Here is a 13,434-nt window from a genome sequence, read left to right as displayed (position 1 = left end):
TGCAGTGTGATGATTTGGAAGGGTATTGTTTTGTAATAAGCAAGCCTTTTAGACCTCCTTATGACTGAGTTACCTACTCATATGGCCCCCCTCAGGTGTGCAGTCCCGCTGTGGTAGGCAGAGACAGGTGTCCGAGAGGCCTCATACACGGTAATTAAAAGGCCATAATCACAATTACCCTTGCCTCATCTCTCTCTTTTCTAAGGGTCTATCACTGTGTATGTGTGTGGGTGAGGGTGTGTGGTGTGTGTGATATTGGGTCATTACACACACAGACAGACCCACACACACACCAGCTTGAGAATAACACAGAGACCCGACAGATGCATGCTGGGAGCTTCATTACCCCTCAGACAAAAGGCAAGAGACGGTTAGCAGGAAGCTCATGAGTGTGTCCTGCGGAGGATATTAACAGCATTATTGGCTTGAAGGTTTGAGTGGGGGAGAGAAAGATAGTGCCTGTGGTGTGGGCAGATTTCTTTCTAAATCATAGTGTCATGCAGATAATTGTTCTGATTAATCATCTTGTAGAGATTATACAATATGTAAAAAATAAGGTAAGAATAATGTAGAAAAGCATTTTTTACAATCATGCCAAACTCACATGTTGTTGACCTCCAAATCAAGGTATAAAAATTATTTTGAGCAAAGCATGTTGGGTAACTAGATATCTTTGTGGTCAGTGGAAAGTATATAGAAAAACTCTGGCAACAAGAACCAGTGGGCTTTTGAAACACCAGAGAACAAAAGACGATTTGACAACACTGTCACTGTTGAACTGACATCTTACTTATACAACACAATTCTAGCACAATTTCACAGTCACTCTCATTATTTAAAAGGCGATATCGAACACTAAATATATGAACATAGCCCATGTTAGATAGTAATCTTTTACTAAACCACCTAGCTAGAATTGTTATACTTTATGGCCAAAATGTTGTGGACACATGACCATAACACCTATGTGTGCATTTAAACATGAATCATTTCATATTTAGTCCCCTTTGGCTGTTATAATGACCTCTTCTCATTTGGGAAGGCATGTGACAATGAACATGTTTGTCTTGGAACATAATCTTGCCCTTTAATTCAGTGAAGGCACACGGTATAACAAATATTCAGCATAAAAAGTCTTCTGATATATGTCTTCTTTTCAGGTGCTCAAAAACCTTTGGCCATATAGTGTATCATTAACAAAGTACCATTAGCTAAGCTGCACTAGTTCATTTGTACTACACACCACAGTATTTATGGAGATAAGAGGACATTGTTTTGGACTGTCACAGGTACTCAGTTTACCTTGGTTGTAAGTAACCTGATCATTCTCAAACATCCACTAAGAATATGTGGCCTACAGTAAGGTTACATGAGATAAGTCTTTATACACAGTTGCTTTCTCATCTTTTGTGTATGATGACCAAATGATATGATGAATGTAAGAAAATGGAAAGTAAATGAACAGAAAAAAAATAAAATGGAATCAATATTCGGTAAAACGGTATCAATTCTTCTAGGTACACTTGCACACAGTTTTTAAATCAACTTGGCAGGTAGGTTGTTACAAACATCTTGTTTGTTTACATTCTGTTGCACATTATATTATATATTATTGACATGTTTACATTACGTTACACTTTAATACCCTCTTATTATATATAAATACCTATGTTTGACTATTGTGCAATAACTTTATTTATATCTATATATCTATAGAATTATTTACTGTACATACTTGTTTATACCTAGACATCATTTATAATAACTGACTTATTAATTAACTATTGCCTGGACTGCAATTGTTTTTTTGTTTTTTTGTCTTTAAAAGTTCTTTAAAAGGACTGCTTTAACTTCGCTGTACAGTTAAGAGGAAATAAAGAAACTTGTGAAAGTCTCTGAATTGATCAAGATAATGGCTTCCGTTTTAGGAACATGACAAAAATTTTACTCTCTGCATCATATTGATGAGGAGCGAGTGTGGGATATGTTTATTTCATTGAGATGGAAATTTGTTAAACACACCTTGGTAAGTTACTTTAAAGTAATGAATTACCAAGCTCATTATATACTAAATCCTCTTTCTTTTCTTTCTTTTCTTTCTCTCTGCCTCTTTCTCTAGTCTCTGTTAACATACACCAAATATAGACCAAAAACATGATGAAAGATAAAATTAGATAATGTCTAAGATCGTAGCTAAGAATAAAGTTTTTGTAATGTTATTTAGAAGTTCCAAAGTTAATTGCATTGCAGGCAGAACAGAATGCAGATAAATAACTGCACATGTTAGGTTTCTTAGTATGGATTGAATGATGGCCTGGGGAAATAGAAATATCTTACAAAGCTAAATTAGAATGACCTCTCTGTCACCATTTCCCATAATTAAATCTCTCCTGTAATCATCCATTTGTGAATTCCATATGAGCTTCTAGTAATTTGTAATTTACAAAAATAAGCACTGAAGCCACAAATGTGTGTGAAATAAAAAAAGGTAAGAGAAGGGAGCACTTCCATATAATTATCTCACTCTTATGGAAGTTCATTAGACTGACATATTTAATTTGACTGATTTTCTAAAAATATCACACTCATGTGCCTTTAAAATGTTTATTAATATTCTGATTTATATAGGAAAGTGATTCGCAATTTAGGAAATTGAAAAATTCTAAAATGACAAGTATTATCAACATTCATTAACAACAATATAAACGGCAACAAAACTTTAGCAGTTCAAATACTAAAGTGTACAGATGTGTTTTCAGCTGAGAATTTTTAGTTGAGATGTGAGATGTGATATGTGATAGCTTAGTGGTTAAGGTGCTGGTCCACTGAATGAGTTTGAATCACAGGTCTACCAAGTGTTCACTGCTGGGCCCCTGAGCAAGGCCCTTCACCCCAATTGCTCAGTTGTATAAAAATGAGATAAAATGTAAGTCAATCTGGATAAGGGCATCTGAAAAATGCTGTAAATGTAAAAATCTCCATTGATAAATACAATTGAAGGTAAAAGGGGAGATTATTTTATAATTTAGGAGCAAGTACAGAGAGTACATGCTCAGCATTGTATTTTGCTTAGACTAAGGTGTAGCCAACAACATTAAATTTTTAGACCTCAGAGGCCTTTTGTCTTGGCACTTTCTCTGTATGTTGTTGGTTACAACCAAACCCAAATCCACATTTTTCCCATTTTAAGAAAAAAAAGATAATATAAATAAGGGCTCAATCCCTTAATGCAATGCAACATAACATTGATTCCCACATTCTGTTGAGAAGTTAAAGGTGTGATTTAAGTTTCAGCGAGATAATATGACTGTCTCAAAATCCTGGAGGGGACCCACACATTTAAACACCTATGTACCTCTGGGGGGCAGAATGACTTCTTGGCATATTGTTACAGTCACACTGATCACTCTATATTTGGCTTCTAAAAATCCTATGTTTACTTCAATGTCAACAAGCAGAGCAAGCATTAGAGGTGTGGGGCACTGAGCAGTGCATAATGAGCTGTTACTAATATTACTAATGACTAATGAATTTTTCTCATTGCTTTACACATGAAAGCTTTCCAAAAGGAGGAACAGTGTGTTTGACTCTTGTACATTTGTGGGAATTTACACAAGAATGAAAAGATATAAATGGATAAAGAAATAGTAATGGATGAGGTTAGCTTTTTTTAAACATTTTTCAAAACAACTGCACTCCATCCAGGGTGTATCCTGCCTTGATGCCCGATGACGCCTGAGAGGCACAGGCTCCCCGTGACCTGAGGTAGTTCGGATAAGCGGTAGAAAATGAGTGAGTGAGTCCCATTGTGCTGTTTTTCTGTGGTTAGTGTGATAAATAGTTCAAATTGCAAATCCTGAACCGTAGTGTAATGCATAAAGACATACAATTAGTCAAAAAAGGTTCATCTATTGCATTGTTCTGTTTGTTTCTCAGTTTGGATTGTTCAGTAGATTATTTTTTATAACAGCACAACTCTACGAGTAGTACTAACTACAAGAAAAATCACGTATACATAGAATTGTTTTATATTAATGTACTTCTACCATTCACAGGGACTTGTATGGCAGAAAAATCCACATCGCTGAATGCAGTCTAATATTTTTGTTTAAAAAAGAAAATAATGTATTTCTATTCTATTTTAATTATAATATAATCCACAAGAAGCTATGATTAAGAGTAATTGTTTAATTTACAATGTGGAAGTAGACTACAGTGTCAGAGCTTTGTAAAAAGACAAATGTGATGTTGTTTTTTTCAGCTTCCTGCCACCGGGAATGTTTTCAAGAGAGAGAAGAAAAAGAGAGAAATGAACCTTGCTGAGAGATCAGCAGTTTATAGCTGCTATGTTTGCAGGGATTCATTTGTTTTGTTAATGTTTCACAACAATAGGCCCATACGTGACTATGAACTGAATAAAAAAATGATATGTTGTTCTAAAAAAAAATTGTTGTTGGTATGTAGCTATAGTACAAGGCAAATAAAACACTTCAGGGCAGGGAAAATTGGAGAATAATCAACTCCAGGGTAACAGCCCCCTGTCCCAGGCCATTCCATTATGGATTAATTTCCTCTAGCAACACATCATTTTGTTTGTTATTATTTACTTGAATTATCTGCACTCTTTCTTAGACACTTAGAAAGAACTGACACGTAATCTTTATTAGTTCAGTCAATATTAATGATATTTTTTAGCATTTGTGTTCCCTCAGTATGGATTACGTTATCTCAGTATTCAGTATGTGACCTTTATTTTGCTACAGTATGTAGTCTTGCTCCATTATACGCACTGGAGTTCTATTCAGGTGACAATTGTTGAGAGAGCTTTCTGTCTCCAGCTGCAGCATTGTCTTCTGCTGTTTGCATAATTGAGATGTGTTTATGTGTTGAGCTGATTGGATGAATTCATTTTACAAGGGCCACTTTCCATTAAGTGATCTAAAACCCTTTAACCCACAAATAGCACACACTCCTGGAAGGATTAGTTTGTTAACCAATATCTGGTATTATTGTTCTCACAGCTCTCCTCTCTTTCTTTCAAGCACATGGGTGTTTGCTTGTGTGATATTCAACAGCTTCCTCACTCTACTCTACTCTGGTCTGCTGCCGCTACTTGGCTAATGCAACCTGACATTAGCATAGTGTTTGATGCTGAGTTTTAAGATGTTAAGGTGCTCTGGGTTTCACAACTGTGTCAAGTGTTTGTACCCTCTATTTACTTCAGTAAACACATCAAACAATACACAGTTGCTTCTATGCTTATGGCTGGCAAACCAGAGAGCACTACTCCTCAGCAGTGTTCAACAGGGTAGCTTTACAATGTTGTAAACCAGACACAGATAAACGTCAGGAAAATGGAATGTGACGAAAAATGCTCCACTGTCTCCTCACTGCAAAAGAGAAGCACACATGTGAACCATTGGAAATTTATTCTTATACTTTATTTGTTTATCAGTTTTGCCCACTGCTCCTTTTTCTCCTTTTCCTCTCAGGGGCAGATAAAAGAGCCATCGCATACGTGGACAAGCCAGACCTGATGAATACAGAAGCAGAGCAGGAGGAGAGGGGAGGAGAGTAGGAGCGAGGGACAGAGAGGGGAAGGTGGAGATTAGAGGGGTGAAAAGAGAGAAGGAGCTCTCTGGGACAGAGGAGATAAGAGAGAAAAGGTGAACAGGAGCACTTGTCACTGCAGATGCTAGTCTCGATTTGCTTGAGAGGGAAGGTGCACTGCAGAGAGATGGAGGGGGAGAAAGAGAGAAGGTGGTATGGAATGACCTAGAACACAACACTCCACCTGATTACAGACGAGACTATGTCCATCTGCAGAGCTTTGCATTGTGTGGTAGGACTGCAATGGGTACGTTTCTGCTTACAGGCTAAATTGGATATATGGAACTATGGAGTTTATAGAGTTCAAGATGCCATGAGCTCTTGCCATTTCTATTTAATCTATGTGTCTACATTTACACCTTTGTGTATCCATGCGTGTGTTTTTGTATGTGCAGATTTCATATCAGTGGAATCCCACTCTTAGTTTGACAAGTTGTCATTTTGGCACAGAGTGACAGTCATGCCCTTTTGATAGGAGAAGAAGTGGAAAGGTCTTCTACTAGAGGTTGATATGTGTCAATCACTTATAGGAGAATGCCGTCAGACCACACACACACATACACACATACACAGATAATGCTCCAAATATCAGGTGAGAGGACAGAGTGCTGGCAGAAAGGAGATTGCTTGACCTTATTGTTTGCTTTCATCTCGTCTTTGTTCTTCACAAATAAAGGTTTTTTAATAAACTGAAAAGGTCCTGCGCTACAGCCCAGGGAGCTGGAGAAAGGAGGCAGTGAGGTATGGCACAATGTGGCAGTGCAGAAAGGAGCAGCTCATCAGAAAATAACAAAGGTGCAAGTTAAAGATAAGGCGGCTGTCCAAGATTAATCCTGACGCCTTGATTGTTTTCTTTAATACCAGTCTTGCCACAGCAAGCGATAAGTTTGCTGAGTAATTTAAGCTTTTTTTGGAAGGAGCAAAGGGATGGTGCAGGGAATAATATTCAGGTGTGCCTGGTAATTGATTTTCTCTTTTTTCGCTCTCTTGCTCATGCTTTTGGTGAAAGAAAGGCAAAAAGAAAGGCAAAGTGCTTTTTGTTCCACTTTCTTCTTCTCATTTTTACACCCCTCACATTTCCCCTCAAGGATTAATAAACGTGCTTTATTCAAGACTTTAAAAGAGAGCTTGTTCCTCTGAAAGCTTCTTTATGTAGGCCAGTTAAGGTTTTATGCTGATTTTAAATCAGAGGATGGCAGACTACTGTCATATTCGCTTGATTTAAATTTAAGAAAAGTATAATAATAGGCTGATGTGCAGTCTGAAAACCTGATAATAGATAAAAAAAAATGACATTTACATTCAAAACTGAAAAATGTAAATAAGGCAGGACAAAAGTGGTCTATTGAGGTGGTAATGCTTATCTATAAATTATTCGCCATTTTAAATGGTATTAATTAATTCTTTATACATATTTCGTCTTGAATGTAGAATATTTTAAGTTTGCCAATTACAAGTCCTGAGACTAAACTAAAGAGTGTACACATGTTCTGTACTAATGCCTGATAATATACCTTGTTTTGTGTATCTTAGAGAGAAGTTGGATTATTATCAAATTAAACAGTTAACTAGGTCTATTTTATGTCATGCTTTGGATAACATAGCTGAACTTCACTATCACCGGACTCTGTAAATAGATCAAGAAAATTCTTGTAGTTGAATTAGTATAACTATATTTTGAGTAGCTGTAAAAAAAAAATAAATAAATAAAAAATTTAAAAAAACTGGACAGAGATAAAACTTCACCATGCACAATATAATGAGCCCATGAAAAATATTTATTTTTGTTTCATAATATTTATAAATTTGTCTCTGCTGGACACTTTCCCCAAACAATGTCAAGTGTTATCCATTCCTTGTACTATAATATTTGTGACACTCCCCTCCCCCCTTTTAGTTTCAGAGGGTTCTTTCAAAAACATTCTAGGGTAGGGATTTGTTTCCAAAGGTCATTACAATTAGTCTACCATTTGATTTTTTTTTCAGTGAAAGCAAAAGATGGTGGTTGGGAGATTGGGCCATGCACTGCAAAATCATTGTTTTGTCCTCAGTGCTTCTCTTGTAAGTGAGCCTCAGGCCTTAAACGAAGACATTAAGATTACCTGCAGGAGAATGGAAAAGACATTTTGAAGGTGGAGAAAGGCTATCAAAATCGATATCGGACAGTATCTATTGTGCACAGCATCATTCTGTAGCCCAGTATAGCCAGTGTTGATGATGAGCCAAATTACATTCCCTATAGTACACTGAGTGCTGCTTTCACCATTGTCACCTCTTACAGAAATTGTGGCACACTACAATACTGCAAGTTTTAAGTACAATAAGTAATGGCCAAAACAATATGTTTTGCTCTGAAGTGTGACTAATTCACAGACTGCTTTCACAGGTACATTATTCTGAACAATCATTATGTGCAAGTTCTTTAGTTAAAGAATGAAAATGCTAGACATTTTTGTAGTGTGTGTGTGCATGTGTGTGTGTGTGTGTGTGTGTGTGTGTGTGTGTGAGAGAGAGAGAGAGAGAGAGAGAGAGAGTGTATGTGAGAAAGTGTGTGTGTGTGTGTGTGTGTGTGTGTGTGTAGTTCTACAGATGTTCTTCACTGTTTTGTTTATCACCATTCATTTCCTGACTTCCTGTTGCCCATTTGCACAGCCTCACTGCAGTGTACTTGGAGCAGATGGCAAGGGACTGAGGCACCATTGCAGTAGAAACTGTGTTTAATTGCTATAAGTAAATCGATATGAAGTAGCAGCACCCAACGATTCCACACCATCAGAATCTCACTGCAATTACTGTATTGATTGGCCAGAGCTAATTGAAGGCTTCATTACTGAAAAGTTCACAAAGGCATAAAGTAGTGTGGCTGTGCAGGTGAGTGGGTGCACAATGAGATTTACACTTTCAAATCAGATCAGCAGTGGTTGACATGATAGAAATAAAATAATTATTTCATTGTCCATTTGAATGAAAATTTCTGTGGCTGAAATTTGGATGGAATAATCCATGGCATGTGATAAGCAAATCATAATGACCATATTTTGAATAAAATAATAAAACGTCTCTTATAGATATCATATAAATATCTTACTGGAATGTGATTTAGTGGATTTAATGACCACATTGTAAATGTGTACAGAGAGGGATCAACTAATAGAAGCCCCAGGCAGTATGTCACTTTACCACGAATAAGTTGTAGTTAAATATACACTGATAAACGCTGTAGATACATATCTATGTGCTGATAGTTGAATATAAATTAAATGATCGTTCAGAGAACTTCTAAGCATCCTTAGCTTTTCATATGTGTGACTATTTCACTTTTCCCAGCTCTTTGTCTCCATGGTCAGTAAATAATCAGTAATATGAATAAAGCCTGATGGTTTCAGTGACTGCAGAAAAGAATGTTGCATTGCATTAATTACTTACAGGTTATTTTACAGCAAATGTTTTTTAATCACTGTCATTAAGAGAGTTAAGCTGATTAAGGGAGTTTGTGTAAGTTACTCAATAGTTTTCAGACTAGCATTAAGCTTGTGTGGTAGCCTGTGGAGTTCTGAAATCAAATCTGAAATTACTTGCCCACTGTCTTTTTTATTATTATTTTAAAGGTTGTGAAGGCATCAGTCATTGCCTTGTATTCATTATTTTCCATGAGTTTCCGTTTAAAAGTGACCTTTCTGTCTCTCCCCACTGAGGCATATCCCCTCAATGAATAATAAGGGCACCAGACACATTAATTAGGCTCTCTATTTAGATAAATGTCTGCAAGCAAATGTGAGGCTACTCACAATATTTCTCAGAAAAGAAATAATCTAATTCACTTTTTCATTTGGAGAAAATGCCACATCAATATTAGTATGTACCATTTCTTCTACTCTCTATCTACTTTTTTTCTTCTTCACATTTCTTATTTCTTTCTTATTTCTGTTCTCATGTTGCTCCCCTCTGCTACACTGATTGGGTTAAATTGGCATCTGGAGAGAAGGCTCCAGAAATGACTATTAATTAAATAGCTGACAGTTTTCTTGCTGCTTTGTGACATGCGTGTGTGTATGTGTGTTATTGTGTACTTTCCACATGCCCTGACCTCAATCATACAGGTAACTGCTACAAATCTGTCAGCAGACACAACCAGATGTGACATTTTATTGTCTTGTCATTATCATTTCAGATGACCTGAACTACCTTCACACATCCACTAAGCATCACACCATACTTTATTCAGTGTATCTTTTATGAAAAAAGTCTTTTAATCTGTTGATTAATTGAAATTCTATAAATATAATTTACAAAAATCAAAAACTTACTTTAACAGTTTCACAGCAAAACGCTAAACTTTTTATACCATTAGTTTAAATATTCAAATGGAATCATTACAAATAATTTGGACTTATGAAGACTACTTCTGTTAAAACCTAAGACACTTCATTCAGTAAATAGACCTCCCCCACCCCACCACTACCACACGTTTGTGTATATGTGTGTGTGTGTGTGTGTGTGTGTGTGTGTGTGTGAGAGAGAGAGAGAGAGAGAGAGAGAGAGAGAGGTCCTGCAATGATTGACTGATTCAGCATTTCCCCCAAACACAGATGTAAACCCTTTATATAATAACCTGAATGTATGGCACTGGGTATGAATATATTATACTGTTGAACTCTTATACTCTTGAGGCATAAGGTTATAATATTAGGTTGATATATAATGGGAAAAACACAATTATGCTTGTACAATGGTAGGCATACTTACACACACATACACAGACACACACATGCACACATTCATGCACACACACACAGACACACACACCACCCGGTTAGGACCTCTCTTTGGCTCTGTGCCTAGTGAGTGTAATTTGGATGAGCGCTGCTTGCTTGCCTTTGGGCTCATTAACAACAATATAAACAATAATTACAGTGATCGCCTAATTAATTCATTAAAAACTGAAGGAAAAAAGAAAAGCGCTGTATAGTTAAGAAGTGCAAGCAAATCTTTTTCAAAGATAACAATTTTGTGATAAGGCTATCAGCGTAATTAGCAATTACATGTACAAAAATGCATTTCTGATAATTAAAAGTGTTCCCTTTTGTGTTTTCTCCCCTTCTATTGTTTACAGCGACTTTGTGAAGTCTCCTTTCCCATGTGAATAATTATTCTCATTCTGATTCTTTTCTGACTGAGATCTATCACCTGATAAATTAAATAAATAAATCTCTTAAATCATTTCTTTTGTTTTGCGAATAATATTCTAGCACATTTCAGTTTGGGGAATGTGACTGTGGCTATAGAGGAAAAAGACCATGAAATTACAATCTCTTTATTATTTGTCTTAATTAGTTTAATTAGTCAATTGTGTTAAATTGGACAGGATTAACACTCAGCAGTAAAGAGGTTAATTATTTGGGGTGTTAGAGATGTATGGAAATATCCAGTTCAAATGAGGTGAAATTGGATTGAACTTATTGTTATTGTTACATGATATTTTGAAAGAAAGGAACTTGATGTGATGTGTTATTTACATTTACATTTAGGTAATTTATTTATCAACATATATATATATATATATATATATATATATATATATATATATATATATATATATATATATATATATATGAAGCTGCTTTATTCTTCAAATTAAGCAAATTATTTTGAAGAATAAAGCAGCTTTATACTTAAACTGCATTAGCAATATACAGTTCACTAAAAGAAATGAATGCACTCAGTGTACTTTTGGGAAAACTGGCACACATACTGTAACAAAATACATTTTGTCTTAACATCCAGAATTTGTTTTAATTAATGATCGAAGCACAGTTGTTCATTTTGTTTTTAGATCTTTAGAACTAGGACAATATAATTGATTTGACAGATCATTAATTTATTCTCTTTATTTCTGAACAGACAACATATTTCCATTTCCGACTTTATAAGTCACTATAAATGAGGATGATGGTACATTAACAGTGAAAGCAGAAAGCTGGTCATGCTTTCCACTGGGATGTGACTGAATGAGCTGCTGGGCCTCATGTAGACAGGAGGACAGCCATGCCAGCTGACTGGGTGCCAGGGATGGAAACTTCCCTCAATTAACACAAATTACTGACAGTCTGCCAGCTATCAATGCCTGGCATCAGCATCAAGACTAGCAGCCAAGCAGAAAAAGAGGTGGAAGCACCATGCAGCAGGGAGTATGTGTACACTTCCACAACATATTAACCCTAGTGTTAATGTCTGAGTGTGTTTGAGTTTGTCTTCATGAAGCAGTGAAGGTATTTATCCATTATTATTATTATCCATTTTCATTTCCAGCACCATAAATAGCACAATAAAAATCCACTTCCAACATGATTCAATAAAATAATCTGCATTGATGATACACAAATATAGTTCCATTTAAAACATTCATTTCCAGGGTTTCTTTACTGAATATACTTTCCAAGGTTGAAAAAGATTCATGTTAATCTATTTAAACAATTTACTTCAGAATGGTTGTAAGGAAAATATATGAACAGAGATGGGCAAAGTCATCCAGACTTTGTATTCCAGAAATTCCACTGCAAGCCTCCCTCTAAAATAGGTAATATCTAAACAAGTCAAACTAAAAAGCTAATACAAGCCATAGTGGCAAGTTGCAACCTGATATAAGAGGCAGGTTTTTTCTTTGTGTTGTCTCCAGTGTGTACAACACAATTCAGCCAAAGCATATGAAGCTGCTTACAACCATCAAGAAAACAGACAGATGTAAAATCAGACCGAACATAAGTGGCTTCTCTCCTGCAAAGTCCCACAAACTCATCCAGGTCATGCATACATTTTAGTGTAAACAAATGGATAGAACTTAATTCATTCATCTTAACTAGACATTCATTTTTTTATCTCTATCCTTTTCAGTGTCACAGTGGATTCAGAGACAATGCTGGGAACACTGGGCATGAGGCTGAAATGCACTCTGATTGGGTTGCCAGCACATTACAGAGGACCAGACACACACACACACACACACACACACGCACGCACACACACACACACACACACACATACACAGACACACAGACACACAGAGTTTACATCAGCAAATTCACCAACTTGGCTATCCTGTGATCTATGCTTTTGACTGTGAGTGTAGAACACAACACCACAAACAGAGAGAAACACAATAAAACACCGTGAAGTGACCAGAGAGACAAAAGGATGTAGAAGATTGCACTGTAAATGGCATGTTGACTCCAATGTCTTTGGCTATGTCTTTAGTGTACCAGTCAGCAAAAAAGCAGAAAAAGAAATATTATTATTATTATTATTATTATTATTATTATTGTTGTTGTTGTTGTTGTTGTTGTTGTTGTTGTTGTTGTTATTATTATTATTATTATTATTATTATTATTATTATTAATAATAATAATAATAATATGTAAAGGAGAGGAAGAATGAAAATCTCTTATCTTTTCATTTCTGGCAGAATTATTTCGAGAAGGTCAGGGTGCTTTAGTAACTCTACCCACTGATTAATGTCCATCACTGACCAGAACGTCGATACTAAAGTTTAACAGAAGGAGTGACTTCAGCACCATGGAGAGCAGTAGCATTGGGGCATAAAGTGTGATCACAAAAACCTACCTGCTGAAACATAAGTATAATGATTAGAGTTTTCTAGTGTACGTTTTTAAGTATATATTTATTACCAGTAATTGTCACAGCGTAAACAATTTAAAATGTAAAAACTCCGACATGAAAAGGAGTAAGAGCGCCATCTAACGGTCATAAAATCCAGTCATCTGGGTCAAGTTATTTGGAAAATAGAATTGATAATTTAGATAATTCAT

The sequence above is a fragment of the Tachysurus vachellii genome, chromosome 5, assembly GCF_030014155.1.
Source record: "Tachysurus vachellii isolate PV-2020 chromosome 5, HZAU_Pvac_v1, whole genome shotgun sequence".
In the NCBI taxonomy this organism is placed as follows: domain Eukaryota; kingdom Metazoa; phylum Chordata; class Actinopteri; order Siluriformes; family Bagridae; genus Tachysurus; species Tachysurus vachellii.
The sequence above is the reverse complement of the archived record's forward strand: the minus strand, read 5'-3'. Positions refer to the sequence as shown.